Consider the following 18,565-nt stretch of genomic DNA (forward strand, 5'->3'; position numbering starts at 1 on the left):
TGCCTCAAAAGTCTATTATTACAGACTTAATGCAGTGACAATTAATGAAGGATTCGAAGTGTCTTTTTCTGTCATGGATAATATACAATGGATCAGATTTAGTCCCTTAGCTTTGAATTTGACTAGTTCATACCCGAGTTTGTAAAATACTGACAATTGCAGTGCAGCAAGCCTGATATTTTATCTTTAGATCAGAAATGTGTTGGACTGCATTTTGCACAGATGCCTGTTGTTGTTGAGTGAGGTTGAGTTGAGGTGGTTCTACAATTACAGCCGGGAAGTCTTCGTCATCAAGTGTGGGCAGTGCTTGAATTCCATGCTGAGCAAGGATGGCATCAATGTTTTGGTCACTGTAGGGATTTTCCCCAAAGACATTGTTGACGGCTGTGTTGTCTGTTGCAATGTTGGTGAGCATGCCCTCTGTCCAGAGTTGAGTTGGTGTGCGATTATTTTCTGTTCGCAATGCATGATGGTTCCAGGCCTGTCTAAAGTGCTCCAGCCTGTTTTGAATCTCAGGAAGATAAACAATATGCAGTGAAAGTCTGTGGACATCATTATCTGGGTTTAGAACCTCTGAATCCTCTAAGGAGTAGAACATAAGGTAAAAGTACTGCAACACATGCAAAAATACATCACGCCAAAGCCGTTCAATTCTCTGATTGTGTACTGATTCTCCTGTTATGAAACTTCTGTGTTCAAGTCCTTGAACTAGATGCATGAACAAAGCCACAAGCATGTTTTCACCACCATGGTCAGATCTGACTCTCGAGGGTAGTCCATAGAGGCACGTTGCTTTCAAAAACTGCGAAAGCACCGTTATGGCACGATTGTCTGTGCTGCAGTTGAGGTAGGTAATGAGACGGGAGTGTCCATCAATGGCACCATGAATAACAAAGCCCCATCTACAAAGGTTGGATAACAAATAAGAAAATGATTACTTGAACATGATGAAAATATAGTATGGACAGTAGTCTGGAAACACTATAGCTGTAAACTATCGTTTTTAACTTGCAGTAGTTCTTTTCAAAATATTCAAAAGTATGACAAGTCTGGTAATTAACCTTATAAGGCGCATGTTCCCATCAATGTGCCACAAACTGTTGGGGTACGGTGCATGATAAACCCTTCTTGCAACTGTCTGGCTCCACCTCCTTGCAGCAGCAGTAGGATTTATCCTCGTCAACATCTCACGCACCCTGGACCGTGTAACAATCACACCCTGTGCACGCAACAGGCCTCTCATCATCTGAAATACATTTTTGAAAAGATAGAAATTACTATGCAACTCACAAAACAATGACACACAAATGAGAATTACTATACAAAAAATAAAGACCACCAATTACCTCATTCCCAGAATTAGGATATTGGCCCTGAAGTTGCCTCACATGCTGTTCCAGTTCGCCATCATCTATTGCAGACAGCCTACTTCTCACAGGTATACCCATCAACTTTGACCTCTTGTACAGGTATGACGAGGAGCATCCCAGTATTTTAGCGGCCTTTTTAATTGTATGACCTTGCTTCAGCAGAAATTCAATATGTTCTCTGGTAACATCAATGGCTGGTCTGCCTCTTCTTCCTACAAAAAAATGAAAAGGAGAACAATAACTGTTTGCATGTGATTCTGCAGTTAAGCAGTAATGGACACATTTTTAAGGGACAGTTATTTATTTGTTATTTATCTACAGTATTTATGAGAATACAAATTCTGTATTTTTTTTCATTTGCATGTTGTTAATGAATAATGTTAGCATGGTCCAATAAGCTAAGGTGAGTGTCTATATTCTGCTTTTATGTATAATTAAAAAACCTTACAAAATTTAGAACCTTTATGAAAGGGAAAGTAGACAGAATGAATCGGTATCTTGGTGGTTTTAGTTGATTAGTTGCTTTTGTGACTGTACGTTTGAAACGTTTATACTGCAGTTTTGTTTTACAGCAAAGACAATACGGCTTTCACATTACTGATCATTAGTCTAACAAACTGGGGCATGTTTTTATTTTTCTTATGCATGTAACTTCAGTGTTGGGAAAGTTCACTTTCTACATGAACTAGTTCAAAGTTCAGTTCACAAATTTTAAAATGAACTAGTTCTGTTCATAATTCAAAATGTTGAACTAACTTCAGTTTCAAAAATGAACTAGTTCATAGTTGTTGTTTTTTCCAACATGGTCCTGCAAGCTATTATTTTTCAAAATTATTGCCACAGCCCATTTAGAACCACAGACAGCAATTATTGTCAGTTTTAACACTGAAGCTGCAGCTCTCCAACAATATACTGCAAAACCAGGTTGTCCAGATGCGGCTGGCAGATGAAGACAGCGGAGCTACTGTACGGTGTTAATGTGATTTGCGTGGTAGAGGATCTCTTTGGCTCGCTGTTTCCGTGTCTTTTGATTTTTTATTCACTCACACAGACCTTGAAAGGCTCGCCGGGTGCTGTAGTTCAATGTGCCGTTTCAGGTTTGCTATTGACGTTGATGATGTACGGAGCTGCTTCTTGAAACCCGGCGGGCAAAGTTTACAGAAAAAGGTCCGATTTTTCCCACCTGGATCATCACTGACCTTTTCATAAAATAGTTTGAAGTAATCATACGAAGGTGCCGTATGAATGGTGGAGGCAGTCTGAGGTGCTGCTGCCTTCATTTGTTTTGCCTCCATGCTTCGCATATTGATGACGTATGCGGCGGTGCGACTCTGTGGTGGCTCGTGTTGCCAGATTGGCGTGTTTTCCCGCTACATATTAAGGCCTGTTTACCGTGTGTTTTAGCCTGGAAGGCTCGATGGAAATCTGGCACTGTCTTGAACGAAGTTAAACAGTGAGAGCGCCCCGTTCACAAACGCAAGAATGAACGCGTTCAGAATAACATTAATCAGGCAGAAATACAGTACGTTCAGTTCACGTTCGCCCAAAATATAAAAGACTCCATGAACGATCGTTCACTGAGCGCTTTCAGGCACACCACTGTGTACCTTACATATAGCCTATCTTGCTGTTAGGTAGGCTAAATGAGAGTTTTTATCCAACACTGCGAATTAGCCGATAGGCTACATTGTAGTAGGCTAATTGGTAGGCTACTCTTTGAACAGAAACAATATCTGCAAAACTTAAGGATATAAAATGACATGCATGTAATGTATGTACATGATATGAATGCCGTGATAAACGGACTCACCTGAACTGATGCGGCTGACAGAGAAACTTCGCTCTTCGTTGGCCTGGACATTAGCTGTAATTAGCATTCTCAGCTCAGCCAGACTGTTACTCAGTTCGTCGTTCGTGTCTGGAGACAGTAAATGTTCGATTCTCTAAAGATTTATACCACAGCTGTCGATAGAACAATGTTCTCTCTCTCCACAAATCCCCTGATTGAGGGCTCGTTCAATTTCGTGGCATTTTCTGGTGATTTTCTCAATTACCGCCAACGCCATGACTGCTTTCTGTATTGCACTGAGGGAAACGACGTCATTCTGAAATGACGACGACAGGGAAACCTACTGGAGAATGATAATAGGCTAATAAATGTCAAAATGGCTCACTTCAATTATGACTAGTAACAATTGGATTGAAGACATCTGAAATGGGAGTTTCTCCTAGTAAGAATTCAATTGCAGATATCCAGAATGTTCATTCTAGATATCCAGAATGTAATTGTGGATATCTGAAACTGAAAGCCCAATACACATGAATGGCAAAAGTGACGTCATTTGTCCTAGGAAGAATGCCATTGTGGATATCTGAAATGACAATTGTGGATAGGAAGAATGCCATTGTGGATATCTGAAATGACAATTGTGGATAGGAAGAATTGAATTACAGATATCTACAATACATATCCAGTCTAGCTATTAAATGATAAAACGGCCACTTATACTTTTTAAGGATTTAAAGATATCTTGAATTTAGTTTTGACTAGTACAATCAAAGTTGTTGATATCTTAAAATAACATTTCTACTAGTAAGAATGTTATTGCGGATATCTTTAATTACCATTTCTCCTAGTCAAAATTTTTGACTAGGAGAAATGCTATTATGGATATCTAAAATATAATTACAGATAGGAGTGTGGTTCGATTAAATGTTAAAACGGCTTGCCATAGATATGTCAGATGGTGAAGGGTGGACAGATATGGAGACTAATCAGACAAAAACGGCAAGGAAAAAATCACGGTCAGAAGGTGGTAGTGAAGGAGAGAGCAGTCCGAGGCAATCTGTAAAAAAGAAGAAAACGACTACGAATGGGAGTAGTAGTGAGGAGACAAAGGAGGAATGGAAAGTAATAATCACACTTGGTGATGATAAGGGACACTTCCACCCAGTTCAGGTGACAAAAGCAATTGGAAAAGAAATCGGGAAAATTAAATTTGCTAAACTACTGACTAACAGAAGAATTCTAATCTCAGCAGGAAGTAAGAAACAGCAAGAAACTATCCTGAGAATGACTCATCTCGATGGTATAAGGATTAAGGCCCATGTGCCAGGAATGGCAGCAAAATTACGTGGGGTTATTACAAATGTGCCATTAGAAATGTCAATGGAAGAGGTAAAGGAAGAGATCAAGGGTGGGAAAGTGGTTGAAGCCAAAAGACTGCAGACTAATAAAAATGGAGTTAAACAAAATAGCCTATCAGTGCTGCTTGTTTTTGACAAGTTAATGCCAGCTGAGATCCACATTGGCTGGATAAACTATAAAGTAAGGGAGTATATTCCACAACCTTTGAGGTGTTTTAAATGCCAGAGAATGGGACACACAGCTCAACAATGCAAATGGAGACTGAGGTGTGCCAAATGTGGAGGGGAGCATGAGTATGGCAAGTGTGATAAAGATGCTAAGATCAAATGCTGTAACTGTGGAGGGGAGCATAGTGCGGCTTTTGCTGGATGTGTGGTACAGAGCCAAAGAAGTACAGAGAATTAAAATCACTAACAAGATATCATATGCTGAGGCCCTAAAAGCTGTTAATATTAATGGTAGCAAACGGACAAGGACAAATGAGTTAAATCGAAACATCAGTAGTAATCTCACTGAGTGGGATACTGGTCCCCAGAGCTCAGGCCTAAGACAATTCCAGCCAGGAAAATCAGTCCCCCGGGAGACGACGTGTAGACATAAATGTAATGTTCAGGAAGACATCATGCTAGTCAACAAAAAGAGCTTTGTAGCCTTCATATGCAAAGTGGTTAATGTGGCAGTGCAACAAGAAAAGAAAAGTGACAGAATCAAGATAGTGGTACAAGCTGCAGAAGAGTTTCTGGGCATTAAAGAACTGAAAGCAGAAGAAATTCATGCTATGTTAAGGGCAAGTAATGATGGAGGAGCTTTAAATGATAGTTGATCGGATAATGGTTTTCCTTCTCTTGCAATGGAATGCTAGAAGCTTGATTGCAAACGGTCAAGAATTTAAGAGATTTATAGAAGAAGCAGAAGTAAGACCTGATATTGTTTGCATTCAGGAAACCTGGCTTCGACCTCATCTTGATTTCATTTTACCTGGGTATGAGTCAGTAAGATTTGATAGGATTGACAATCAAGGTGGAGGCTGTGCAACTTTTGTAAGGGAAGGGATAGCATTTAGACGAATATCGACTATAACAGAAATAGAATGTGTAGTAATTGAAATATGTAAAGCAGATGGCAACATGGTAATAGTTAACTTATATAATCCTTGCAGAGCACTACATTCAGAAATATTAGATAGTATAATAAAGAAACAAAGAAATAGAAAAGAGATATGGTGTGGTGACTTTAATGCTCATAATAATCTTTGGGGAAGTAAGCATACTGATAGCAATGGAGAAGCAGTGGAAGAATTAATGGGCTGAATGGAGCATTAAAAGTAGCTCAAGTATTGGAAGTGATCATTTCCCAATAGGATGTGCATTTGATGTGGAGGTGGATATACAAAGAAGACCAAGTCATAAAAAATGGTGGTTTGAAAAAGCAGATTGGGAAAAATTTAAAGAAACATGTTGTAAAGCAGCAGAATCAGTCTCAATGGAGGGAAATATTGAGGAAAACACATCTGCAATCACAAACTTAATAATGAATGCAGCATTAAATAGCATACCATTCAGGTCGGTGGGGGGTAAAACGAAAAGGGTCCCATGGTGGAATGTGGAATGCACAGAAGCAATTAAAGAACGAAATACGGCACTAAGGATACTACGTAATAATCTAAATCAGGTAAATATAAACAATTATCAGAAGAAAAAGGCTATAGCACGTAAAGTAATCAAAAAGAGTAAAAAGAGCGCATGGAGAGATTATTGCTCTACTATAGGGAGAGAAATTAAAATAGGAGATGTTTGGAAAATGCTGAAAAAAATGAGTGGTAAAAAAGTATTTTCTAAAATATCTGTATTAGAGGATGGTGAAGTACTGGCAATAACAGACAAAGAAAAATCAGACTTGCTAGGAAAGGCATTTGCTAGTGTACATAGCGGTGATCACTTAGACGGAAAACATAAACAAAGGAAAAAGGAAATCTTAAAAGAAAATAGGGATGTGTATAGAAAGAAAGATAGTGAGGGAAGTACAATGGATGCTGAGATTACCATGAGCGAACTGACTTTAGTGTTAGATGGAGCTGGGAATACTGCTACTGGAGAGGACCAATTAAGTTATGTGATGTTCAAAGAACTGCCAAAAAGAGTACTCAAATTAATTTTACATCTGTATAATCAAATATGGGAAGAAGGGCAAATACCAAAAAGTTGGAAAAGCGCACTAATATTACCATTTAATAAACCGGGGAAGGACACAAAGAATGCAGGTAATTATAGACCTATTGCCCTAACATCCCATCTATGTAAATGGATGGAGAAAGTTCTAGTTAGGAGAATTAATTATTTTCTTGAATGTAGAGGACTGGTTGCTCCGTATCAAAATGGTTTTAGGAAGGGGCGGTCAACCATGGATGCAATAGTCAAAGTTAGTAATGAGATGGAGAAAACTTTTAAAATGAAGGAGCTGATGAATATAGTCTTTTTTGATATTGAAAAGGCTTACGATTCCATGTGGAAGGAGGGGTTATTAATAAAAATGAACAAGATGGGGATTAGAGGAAGATTTTATAATTGGGTCCTAGATTTCATATCTGAGCGAAGATTTAAAGTTAAAGTGGGATCAGAAGTATCTGATGAATTGGAAATTGTAAATGGAATTCCACAAGGGAGCGCTATTAGTCCGGTTTTATTTAACATTATGATTAATGATATGTTTACTAATATGGATAGAAGAATTGGGTCGGCACTGTACGCAGATGATGGGGCAATATGGGCAAGAGGAAGAGATACTAAAACAGTGACGAATATAATCAAGGAAGCAGTTAGAAATGTAGAAGAGTGGTCATACAACTGGGGCTTTAAACTCTCTGTAAGTAAATCATGTTATATGACACTAACTAATAAGAAAAAAATAGATGCACCTAATATTCAACTATATGGGGAAAGCATGGAAAAAGTAGAAAAATTCAAATATCTTGGGATCTGGATAGACCAAAAGGGCACATGGAGAACACAGGTGGAAAATGTAGAAAGCAAATGCAAGAAAGTTATTAATCTAATGAGGGCAATAGCTGGGAAAGACTGGGGAGCAGACAAACAGTCATTAATATATATATACAGGGCTTTAATGAGGTCAGCAATAGATTATGGATGTATGGTGTATGGAGCAGCAGCTAAAACATACCTCAATAAAATAGACAGAGCAATTAATAAAGCATTGAGGATTTGTGCAGGTGTAATGAGGTCATCACCCATTAATACAATACATATAGAAATAGGAGAAGTACCAATAGAGCTAAGAAGAGACGGGATATTGGTTCAATACTGGAGCCGACTACAGGGAGGTGGACATGATAACCCTGCCAAAGCTGTGATCCAGGACTGTTGGGAATATGCAACTTATCAGGGTGGAGGATTTGGATGGATAGCAAAAGCTAAAGCAGAAGAGTATAGGGTCAGTAATATAACAGTCATTTCTAACCCCATAAGTAACATTCCAATCTGGTTATATCCTGAAACAGAGGTAGATTTTAATTTAATAGAGATGAGGAGAGAATGGGAAGAGGGTGAGATAGCATACAAGGCAAGTAATTATATAAAAGATAAACACTATGGCTATTTAGATATATACACGGATGGTTCTAAGGACGAGAATGATAAGGTAGGAACAGGTGTATATATTCCATCAATGCACATTAATATTGGGAAAAGGTTGCCAGATCAAATTTCAGTGTATTCAGCAGAGATGATGGCAATCATTATTGGATTACAGTGGGTGGAGGAAGTTAGACCAGATAGAGTGGTACTGTGTGTGGATTCACTAGCAGCCCTTCAAAGTATCCAGAGTTGGAACTCAAACCGACAGGATCTTCTTTTAGAAGCACAATACAGCTTATACAGATTAAACAGAACAGGGATATTTGTTAGATTTTGCTGGGTTCCTGCCCATGTAGGAATCAAAGGGAACGAGGGAGCAGACAAAAATGCCAAAATAGCAACAAAAATGGATAATATAATAGATATACCTTTTGGGAAAGCAGAAGTTAAAGCAATATTAAAGAAAGAATTAATGAAAAAGTGGCAAGATAGATGGGACAGAGAAATCACTGGAAGAAATTATTATAATATTCAAAAAAATGTAAGTGCGCATGGTGTTAAAAGGAAAAACAGAAGGGAGGAAACAGTGCTTACAAGAATGAGAATAGGACATACAGGACTAAATAAAACCTTATTTTTAATAGGGAAAAGTGGAACGGATGGGTGTGAATGTGGAAAAACAGAAAGTGTGGAACATGTATTGATGGAGTGTGAGAGATACACGGAGGAGAGAACGAGGTTGGCTGATCAACTGCAGAGAGCAGGAAGAGTGTGGAGTCTGGGTGGCATACTGGGAACCGCAGGAGAGGGGGTACCTCTCGCACAAAAGGCAGTGACCGAATATTTAAAGAAGACAGGATTATTTAAAAGAATTTAGTATTTATATAGCTTAACCCCCCCCCCCCCCCCCCCCCTTTTAGTCATCCACTCATATATTATCTGTTTATTTATTTATTTATTTATTTTTCCTTTTTAAAAGATCATAGAAAGACATAAATACTGTCATGTTACAATACTCCGATACAGTTGGTGGCGGTATGCACCAAGAAAACGGTTGCAACCCGCCAATAAACAAAAAGAAGAAGAAGAAGAAGTCAGAGCAGCGGTACGAGCAGATGAGAAACACGGAAGAGAAAGACAATAAGAAGTCACGAAAACGGCGGTTGTTAACTCACTTATCAACACAGAATAACCCGTGAGAGTGTACCTACCTGAAGCAGAGAGGTGGTCGAGGACCTGTGGGTTATTGTTTTCGGCAGAGGCTTGGTGAGTCGCTCGAGCTAACTAGCGCTAGCCCATGCTAACCGGAGTAGCCACATCGTGATTCAGTCTGTGAGAGGGCAGAAAGCTTGTTTACTCATGAACGTGACCTGCCGCTACTGTTTACTGTGTGTTTTAAGAGTTAAAGCTGCATATTTTGCTCTGATAATCTGATGAAAATATGAGGTGTGCTATTTATTTTCCTGTGTGTGTGTGTATTCACTCTGAGATGCACTGTTTAGGGTGTGTGTCAGTTAAATACGGCTAAACATGTCCATTTATCACAGAGGCAGAAACTCTGAAGCACTGAATTGATATTGTGATGTGTGTTAAAGGTGCATTTAGCTAATTTTCAGTTCAAAATTCAATGAAAATGTGTGAAATGGTTAAAAAGGATTAAAATGAACAATATTTCATGTGGAAAACTGAGTTAAAATGATCATAATTCATGGTAAAGAAGCTAAAATGATCATAATTCATGGTTAAATAGCTCAAATAATTCATGTTGATTTAAAATGATTAAGAATGTGTGAAAATACTCACCTTGAGATAAAAATAAAAGAACTGTAAAGTTAAAAAGATAATTCATTTAATCACTATTGTGTTCCAGTAGTGTGTTGAGATTTATAGTATGTATTGAATATGGCCATAAGAGAAGTTTGATGATTCTGTGTTAAGTGATAGCCCTGTCTTTATACAGGCTAGGTTTTTTTGAGACCCTTGAGAAACCTTTTGATGTGGATCTGGATTCTCCTGATTGAGGGAGATGGCGAGCCAGTGAAATGTTCCTTGCCCAAAGGAGCAGAGAACCAGCACCTGAGCCGAGGAGAACATCCAGCCCTTCTTCACCTTAACTGAGTGTGTCTGTGGTAGGACCACCACACACACACCTGACTCTTTGAACTTTCCCCTGACTTGACTTACACACAATTGACTGAAGCGCGCTGACCAACAACAAGAACATTCAAGAACATTAAAGGAACGTTACGGTTCCTATTGGACACTTTTATTTGGTTTTATGTTAAAGAGAGACTGTGAAACATTGAGCAATCAGATGTCATTGCATTGAATTTTATTTTGATTTTATTTTATTTTCATACAGTTCAATACAGTCAACTTACTTTAAATATACGCCGTGGCTCCATTTATTTATTGTGTCTGTCACTTCCTCTTTAAACCCTCCTCTACGAACCTAGTCTCTGGTCCAAACTCTATAGTAACTAGTGGGTTACACTACCATGACATTTAATTTGTACAGCCCTTTGCTCTTCTCCTGATCATGACATCAGTCTAATCTGGATGCTTCAGCTGTGATACTATAGAGGTCTCAGGGGGAATGCTAGAAAACTGCACACTTGGTTATCTTCTCCATTCAAGATTTGTTTAAGCCCTCAAATCCTTTAGTTTCTTGTGGCTTGTATTTTGAGCATGTCCTTGCTTTCCTCTGAAGGTTAAAGGATTATCTGCGTTGTTTAAAGTTTTTTTAAATGGGTAATAATCCCTTAAATGGACTGTCATTCTTCAATCAATGTCAAAGTTGTGTTTATGGATAAATAAATAATATCACTCTGCTTTTTGTGAAAAAGCTCTTTCATTTATTTGATTTGATTTGATTTGATTTTTATTTGTCTCAAACAAGCACATCAAAAGACAAACAATCTATGTAACAAGAAACAAAACAACAATGATACTGTGCAAGTTTGAGAAGGGGCTGAAAGAAGCAAAGCTTATCAAGTTCAGCCCCCCCTTACATTGTGATTCATGTCATACATCTGTAGTTCCATACAATTCAGAAGATTAAAAACATATTGCTTTAATATGAAATAAGATCATGATTATAAGTAAAAAGAGTAAAATTAGCAGTCCAGTTCTTTATAACTGTCCAAGAGTGTATGTTTGTACTTACTTTTAAATTGTTTTAAGTTATTGCACATTTTTATATCCTCATCTAGTCTATTCCACATTTTAACACCACAAAAATAGATGCTAAAACTTTTCAGGGTAGAATGGATGGTAGATTGTTTAAAATTACAGTTCCCTCTTAAATCATATATGCTTTCTCTGACCATAAACATTTTCTGGATGTTTATTGGTAGCAGCCTATTCCAGGCTTTAAACAAAATCTGACCTGTTTTGAATTTGACCAGGTCCTCAAATCTTAAAATACCCGATTTTAAAAACAACGGATTTGTATGATCAAGGTACCCAGCAAGATGAACCATCCTTATGACTCTTTTTTGTAAAATGCAAATCTTTTGTAAAGTGCTTTTATATGTGTTTCCCCATACCTCAACACAGTAAGATAAGTACGGATCAATGAGTGCATAGTACAGCATTTGAAGTGACTTCTGATCTAAAACATGTCTAGTTTTACCCAGGATTCCAATACTTCTGGATACTTTGGAGCACAAATATTTCACGTGAGATTTCCAGCAGAGCTTGTGATCTATTAAGACACCAAGGAACTTACTTTCGTAGACTCTTTCAATTTCCACATTTTCAATTTTCAAACATACCTCTTGCTTAATTGGACGATTTCCGAATATCATGAATTTTGTTTTGTTTGGGTTTAATGATAATTTGTTTTCATCAAACCACCACTTTAATTTTAGCAATTCACTTTTGACCATCAATAATAGCTGCTGCAAATCTCCCCCTGAGCAGAAAATATTTGTGTCATCTGCAAAAACCACCATTTTTAAAATATTCGACACTTTCCATACATCATTAATATACAATATAAATAGTTTGGGCCCCAAGACTGACCCCTGTGGGACACCACAGGTAGTGTTCAAGCACATTGACTTATGTTTACCTAGTTGGACAAATTGTTTTCTATTACTGATATAACTTTGTAGCCAGGTGAGTGCAACCCCTCTGACTCCGTACTTCTCCATTTTTCTAAGCAATATCCTATGGTCGATCGTGTCAAAAGCCTTCTTTAGGTCACTGTATATTTTCTTTTATCAATACTTTCTGTTATCTCTTCCACCAGCTCTATCAGTGCCATGGAAGTAGATCTAGATGATCTAAAACCATACTGACTATCATTTAGTAGGTTATGTTTGTCAATAAAATCATCCAGTCTTTGCACAAATAATTTCTCCAGTACCTTTGAGAACTGTGACAGTAAGGAAACAGGTCTATAATTTGTAAATAGATGTTTATTGCCAGCTTTATATAATGGAATCACTTTAGCCAGTTTCATTTTATCTGGGAAGATGCCTGTTTTAAACGATAAGTTACATATACAAGTTAGTGGATCGGCTATTCCCTCAATTATTTTCTTTACCAGTGACATATCAATGTCATTCCAATCTGTAGAAGTTTTGCTGGTACATTTATTTACAATAGCAATAATTTCCATTTTGTCAACAGTTCCCAAAGACATTGAATCTGCATTTCTCTCACCACATTCCATTTCAGCTGGTTTCTTTCCAGGATCTTTTATTTCTTTAGCCAGATTGGGCCCAACATCAACAAAGAAGCTATTAAAACCATCAACCACATCCTTCATTGTAGTAATTTCCCTACCCATATCTGTAAAGTGATCGGGATATGTTTGATTTACTTGTTTTTTTCTAATAATACTATTTAATATATTCCATATATTTTTCATGTTATTTTTATTCTTATCTAATAGTTTGGTATAGTAATCCTTCTTGCATATTCTCATAACAGTTATTAATTTATTTTTATATTTCTTATACCTTAACTCTGCCTCTTTTGTTTTATTTTTTATGAACAGTCTATACAGGCTATTCTTTTTTTTACATGCATTTTGAAGCCCCTTGGTCATCCATGGGTTTTCTGCATACCTGTTCTTGACTCTATACTCTAAGTTGTCATCAAGCGTTCCAAAAACATCAGTGTGAAACAGGTTGAATCTTAAGTTGATAAAGTTGATGACATGCTTTTGCTATTTGTCCTAAAAGAAGAAACCAAACGTGTCACTCAGAGAACTTTTGTTCAGTTCAGATTCATTTCCTCCTCTGAGGCGTTTTGGTGAATTCAGGCTCTGCTCCGAGTGTCTTTTTGAAAGATGCTGATCCTGGTTCAGTTCGCAGGAACATCAACGAAAGCTGCAAAAGTGACGGAAAGTTTCCGATGTTTGTCTGTTCCTTTGTGACCTTTTTAAACCCGGACACACAAACATGTACTTAAACACAGCACTTGAGTAAATGTGCTTTGTTTATATTCTGAAAGTAGTTTTATGTGTTTTACTGAGACTTCCATGTGGAAAATGAACATCTTCTAATCAAAGTGAAGGGACTGAGTAGGAGATAGTGGAATGAATTATGAAACAGTTCTGCTAATGTGAAAAATGCATCATGATGTCAATTTTCTATTTCTGAATTGGAAGATAGGTCTGAAATGTGTCATGTGTCTATTAGGGTGAATATGTAGTGTGTGCTTGGTGAGGTTTGTGTCAGCTCTGTGTTCACTGGTCTGTGTCTCCTCAGCAGCTGCAGAAGGTTCCTGCTGGAACAGCTCAGCTTCTCTGCAGTCTGACTGAGGGAGGTTTTTGTACGACGACAAATCACTGTGTGAACCCTGGCCCATTGTGGTAACTCTGACAGTAATAAACTGCTGCATCTTCAGCCTGAACTCCACTGATGGTCAAAGTGAAGTCAGAGCTGCTTCCACTGCCACTAAATCGAGATGGTGTTCCTGAGTGTCTTACGTTCCGATGTCTTATGAGGAGCCGTGGCGCCTGTCCAGATTTCCGTTGATACCAGAACATACATAAATCAACACCACCACAGATGTAAACAGGTTGACTAGTCTTACAGGTGAGAGCGACAGTGGATCCTGGAGTAGATGTCACTACTGGAGGCTGAGTCACAGTCACCTGACCGCTGCATCCTGCAGGACAAAACAAATCATTCATTCATCAGCAGAAGGAAAGGAGAGAAAAGGCGAGGCGTCGTGTTTGAGATGTTGCCGAGCCAACGAACCTGTAAAACAGCAGCAGGCCAGCGTCCAGATGAGGATGGTGATGAGAGTCATGGTGGTTGTGGTCTCTGCTGTGTTGACTGACAGATCTGAGTCCTGCAGTGTTGAACTCACAGGACTATAAAGCTTCTCAGTTCACTGGAGGATCAGCTGACGATGCAAAGCCTCCTCTCTATGGAAATGATTTCTCTGCTCTCAACAGACTGAAGGCAACGTGGGACACGAAATCAGGAGGAATACGGCTCGGATGAACAACATGGAGGATCTTAATGGAACAGAGGAAAACACTCACATTAAAAGTGCAGTTGAGGATTTAAGGATACGTTTGTGTTCACTGTGGTTGGTATGAAACGTTTGTCTGCTGTTCATTTACTGACAGGATTTAATGAAATCTATCAGATATTTCACTTTTTCAACATATGATTTTGTAAATCATCATTATCTATAAGCATCATGTTCATTTAACCATGTATGAACTTAAATAAGACTGAAAATATGACTTATGAGGAGGCTGTCATCATTTCTCCCTGGAGTAGAAAAGTTAAAAAAAATTATATAATCAATCTTTATTTTTGCAATAAGTTAGAATCCATATAATTTGAAAGATTTTGTAGATTCAATTAAATATAATTATTTCTATATTAATAGAAAAAGTGTTTTCAGTGGATAGATTTGTCTCAAATTTAAAAATATGCTATAAAATTGTTAAAAAAACATGTAGAAGTTGAAGGAATAGGTGATAAATCATTACTTAATGAAAATAAATGATTAATTATGCATTCTTACTATAAAATAACTCTGTTTTCAGTGGACAGATGCTTGTTCACAGTGCAGGAGGTTTTTGTACGGCCACTTAACGAGGTTGTATCACTGTGGTGGACTTTTGGTGGAGGAACCAAACTCATCGTTAACTGTAAGTATCACAGATTTATGATTTCTACAACGTTCAATATTATAATCGCTTTGTCAAAAGTAAATGTGATGAACCAAATCATTATTTAGGATCATTTATACTTTTTGGATATTTATTATTCATTAATCTAGGCTGATATTGGAGTTTAGAAAACACTGCATATTATTTTCCTATTATAGATTATGTTTTGGTGAAGTAGATGCAGTATTTTATTTTGTAACATTGAAACATCTGTTAGTGTGTTAGCTGTACGTTATAAAATCTAATGTTGATCAAACTAATAAGAGGGTTTATTGTACATTCAGTGTCGCTGCAGTTTGTGTTCACGGTTCGTTAGTTCAAAGTGATGAAAAGGAAGTGAAACAGACAGATGTCAAAGTCTTTCACTGCTTACAGTTTACAGATGATTAATGAAACTTTTCTATTCCAATGACTCCTCAGTCACATTGTATATGATTCTATAATGATTTAATGAGGAGAGCCGCAGGAGAAGATTGGTTCCTGTAAATGACAGAACTCCAGTCAGCGTTGTATTTGTTAAATCCTCCCTCCATCCCATGTCTCTGTGTGACCACAGCATCATGCACACAGCTAACCCTCAGTAACGTCACCTCTGTCATGTTCAGCTGTCTTTCCTACAGTGGAAGTTAATCTGCTCCTCGTGTGTCTCTGCTCTCCCCTCCAGCTGGCTCCATGATCCGGCCCTCAGTCTCCCTGCTTCCCCCCTCCTCTAAGGAGCTCTCTGGGGGCTCGGCCACGCTGGCCTGCCTGCTGACCGGCTACTCTCCTCAGGGAGCCGTGGTCAGCTGGGAGGTGGACGGCACCGAGGTGACGGAGGGGGTCCTGAGCAGCTCAGAGGAGGAGAAGAGCGGACTCTACAGCAGCAGCAGCACCCTGAGCCTGAGCCAGGAGCGCTGGATGGCAGGAGAGCTGTACTCCTGCAAGGTCCTCCATCACAACCACAACCAGGTGCAGTCCCTCCACAGGAGCCAGTGTAAGGCCTAGAGGGTCTGGATGGAGGCCAGGACAGGAGCTCTGCATGGGGGGAGCAGGAGGAACACACCTGCTGCTCTGAACAATCTGAGGACAGCGTTTGTAGAGGAAACTATAAAGCCTTGTGTGACTGCTGTAAAGTAGCTAGAGAGTAATGTGTGTAGCTCAGCAAGTAGATGTGTGCTTTTAATAACTGTCTTTTTATAATAATAAAGCGTTCACTGATGAATAACATGATGAAGTGTTTGGTGTTTTATTTTATGAATAGGACTAGAGAATTATATGGTTTTATAACTACTACTACTACTCCCTGCAGAAAAATAAAGCTTTGGATTCATCTTGTAAATATCGATATTTCTACATTACAATACAATAATACAGAGATGTGAAACTGAGGGAGGATTCTGCAGAAACTTCACCTCCATCCATCAGACAGAGAAGACAGGACCCACACATGCAGACAGACAAGGTTGCAGTGCCGAGGCTCAGTGTTCAATAAACCAGTTCAGGTTCGGTACACAGGAAGGCAGTCGGTGAAGATAACGGCACAAACGTCCGAGAGGAAGGACAGCTGATTTTCCATAATCTTCTTTATGTTCATTACTTTACGAAATAAACATTTTAAATGATTGATACATTCAAAAAGGTTATACCGTCCTAAAATAAAACTGATTATAAGAAGTCAGAGTCTCTGTGTTATTTTTAGGCAAGGCAACTTTATTTGTGTAGCACATTTCATCCACAAGGCAGACTCAAAGTGCTTCACATCATGACATGTCATACAATAAAGTGAAAAGAAAAGAATTAAAAGAAAATAAAGGCAAAATTAAAATGCATTACAGAAAGAAAGGAGGATAAAAACATATTTGCAATAAATAAAAACAGTGCAGACATTAAAAGATTTAGCAGAAAGCTATGGTGAACATAAAGGTTTTCAGTCTAGTTTTAAAAGTGGTCAGAGTTGGGTCAAGTCTTACATCTTCAGGAAGTTTATTCCAGCCATTTGTTGCATAGTGACTAAATGATGCTCTCCCGTGATTGTTGTTTACTCTGGGAATCACTAACAGATTGGTCTCAGAAGATCTTAGTGGTCTAGAAGTCTTATATAGTGGGAGCATATCAGTGATATACTTCGGCCCTAGACCATGTAGTGATTTATATGTGAGCAGGAGGACTTTGAAATCAATCCTCTGACATACAGGGAGCCAATGCAAGGATTTAAGAATTGGTGTAATGTGCTCACATTTTTTGGTCTTTGTAAGAACTCTAGCAGCAGCGTTCTGAACAAGCTGTAGCTGCCTGACAGTTTTTTTTTGGAAGACCTGCAAGGAGACCATTACAGTAGTCTAGCCTACTAGTAATAAAGGCATGTACAAGTTTTTCTAAGTCTTGAGCTGACATGAGCCCTCTAAGTCTTGCTACATTTTTTAGGTGATAGTATTTAATTTTAGCAATTCACTTTTGACCATCAATAATAGCTGCTGCAAATCTCCCCCTGAGCAGAAAATATTTGTGTCATCTGCAAAAACCACCATTTTTAAAATATTCGACACTTTCCATACATCATTAATATACAATATAAATAGTTTGGGCCCCAAGACTGACCCCTGTGGGACACCACAGGTAGTGTTCAAGCACATTGACTTATGTTTACCTAGTTGGACAAATTGTTTTCTATTACTGATATAACTTTGTAGCCAGGTGAGTGCAACCCCTCTGACTCCGTACTTCTCCATTTTTCTAAGCAATATCCTATGGTCGATCGTGTCAAAAGCCTTCTTTAGGTCACTGTATATTTTCTTTTATCAATACTTTCTGTTATCTCTTCCACCAGCTCTATCAGTGCCATGGAAGTAGATCTAGATGATCTAAAACCATACTGACTATCATTTAGTAGGTTATGTTTGTCAATAAAATCATCCAGTCTTTGCACAAATAATTTCTCCAGTACCTTTGAGAACTGTGACAGTAAGGAAACAGGTCTATAATTTGTAAATAGATGTTTATTGCCAGCTTTATATAATGGAATCACTTTAGCCAGTTTCATTTTATCTGGGAAGATGCCTGTTTTAAACGATAAGTTACATATACAAGTTAGTGGATCGGCTATTCCCTCAATTATTTTCTTTACCAGTGACATATCAATGTCATTCCAATCTGTAGAAGTTTTGCTGGTACATTTATTTACAATAGCAATAATTTCCATTTTGTCAACAGTTCCCAAAGACATTGAATCTGCATTTCTCTCACCACATTCCATTTCAGCTGGTTTCTTTCCAGGATCTTTTATTTCTTTAGCCAGATTGGGCCCAACATCAACAAAGAAGCTATTAAA

At 38.2% G+C, this 18,565-nt stretch overlaps 1 long non-coding RNA gene and 1 pseudogene across 3 annotated transcripts; one reads left to right on the forward strand and one right to left on the reverse strand.

Moving 5' to 3' along the window:
• Window positions 1–288: 288 nt before the first annotated feature.
• On the reverse strand, window positions 289–3,513 carry LOC311016073. Of its 2 annotated transcripts, XR_014597437.1 has the most exons (4): window positions 2,424–3,513; window positions 1,347–1,573; window positions 1,062–1,246; window positions 289–902 (listed from the first exon to the last, which is right to left on the reverse strand). It is a non-coding gene; the product is annotated as an uncharacterized lncRNA (long non-coding RNA). The 2 variants fall into 2 exon arrangements; XR_014597438.1 differs by lacking the exon at window positions 2,424–3,513 and having other exon boundaries at window positions 1,347–1,797.
• An 11,638-nt stretch (window positions 3,514–15,151) lies between these two features.
• Window positions 15,152–16,462, forward strand: LOC311015959 (Ig kappa chain C region, B allele pseudogene; annotated as a pseudogene). Its single transcript, XR_014599278.1, has 2 exons — window positions 15,152–15,237; window positions 15,923–16,462. The product of XR_014599278.1 is annotated as an Ig kappa chain C region, B allele pseudogene (transcript).
• Window positions 16,463–18,565: the final 2,103 nt, after the last annotated feature.

Source organism: Eutrigla gurnardus (genome assembly GCF_963514095.1).
Source record: "Eutrigla gurnardus genome assembly, chromosome: 7".
NCBI lineage: Eukaryota > Metazoa > Chordata > Actinopteri > Perciformes > Triglidae > Eutrigla > Eutrigla gurnardus.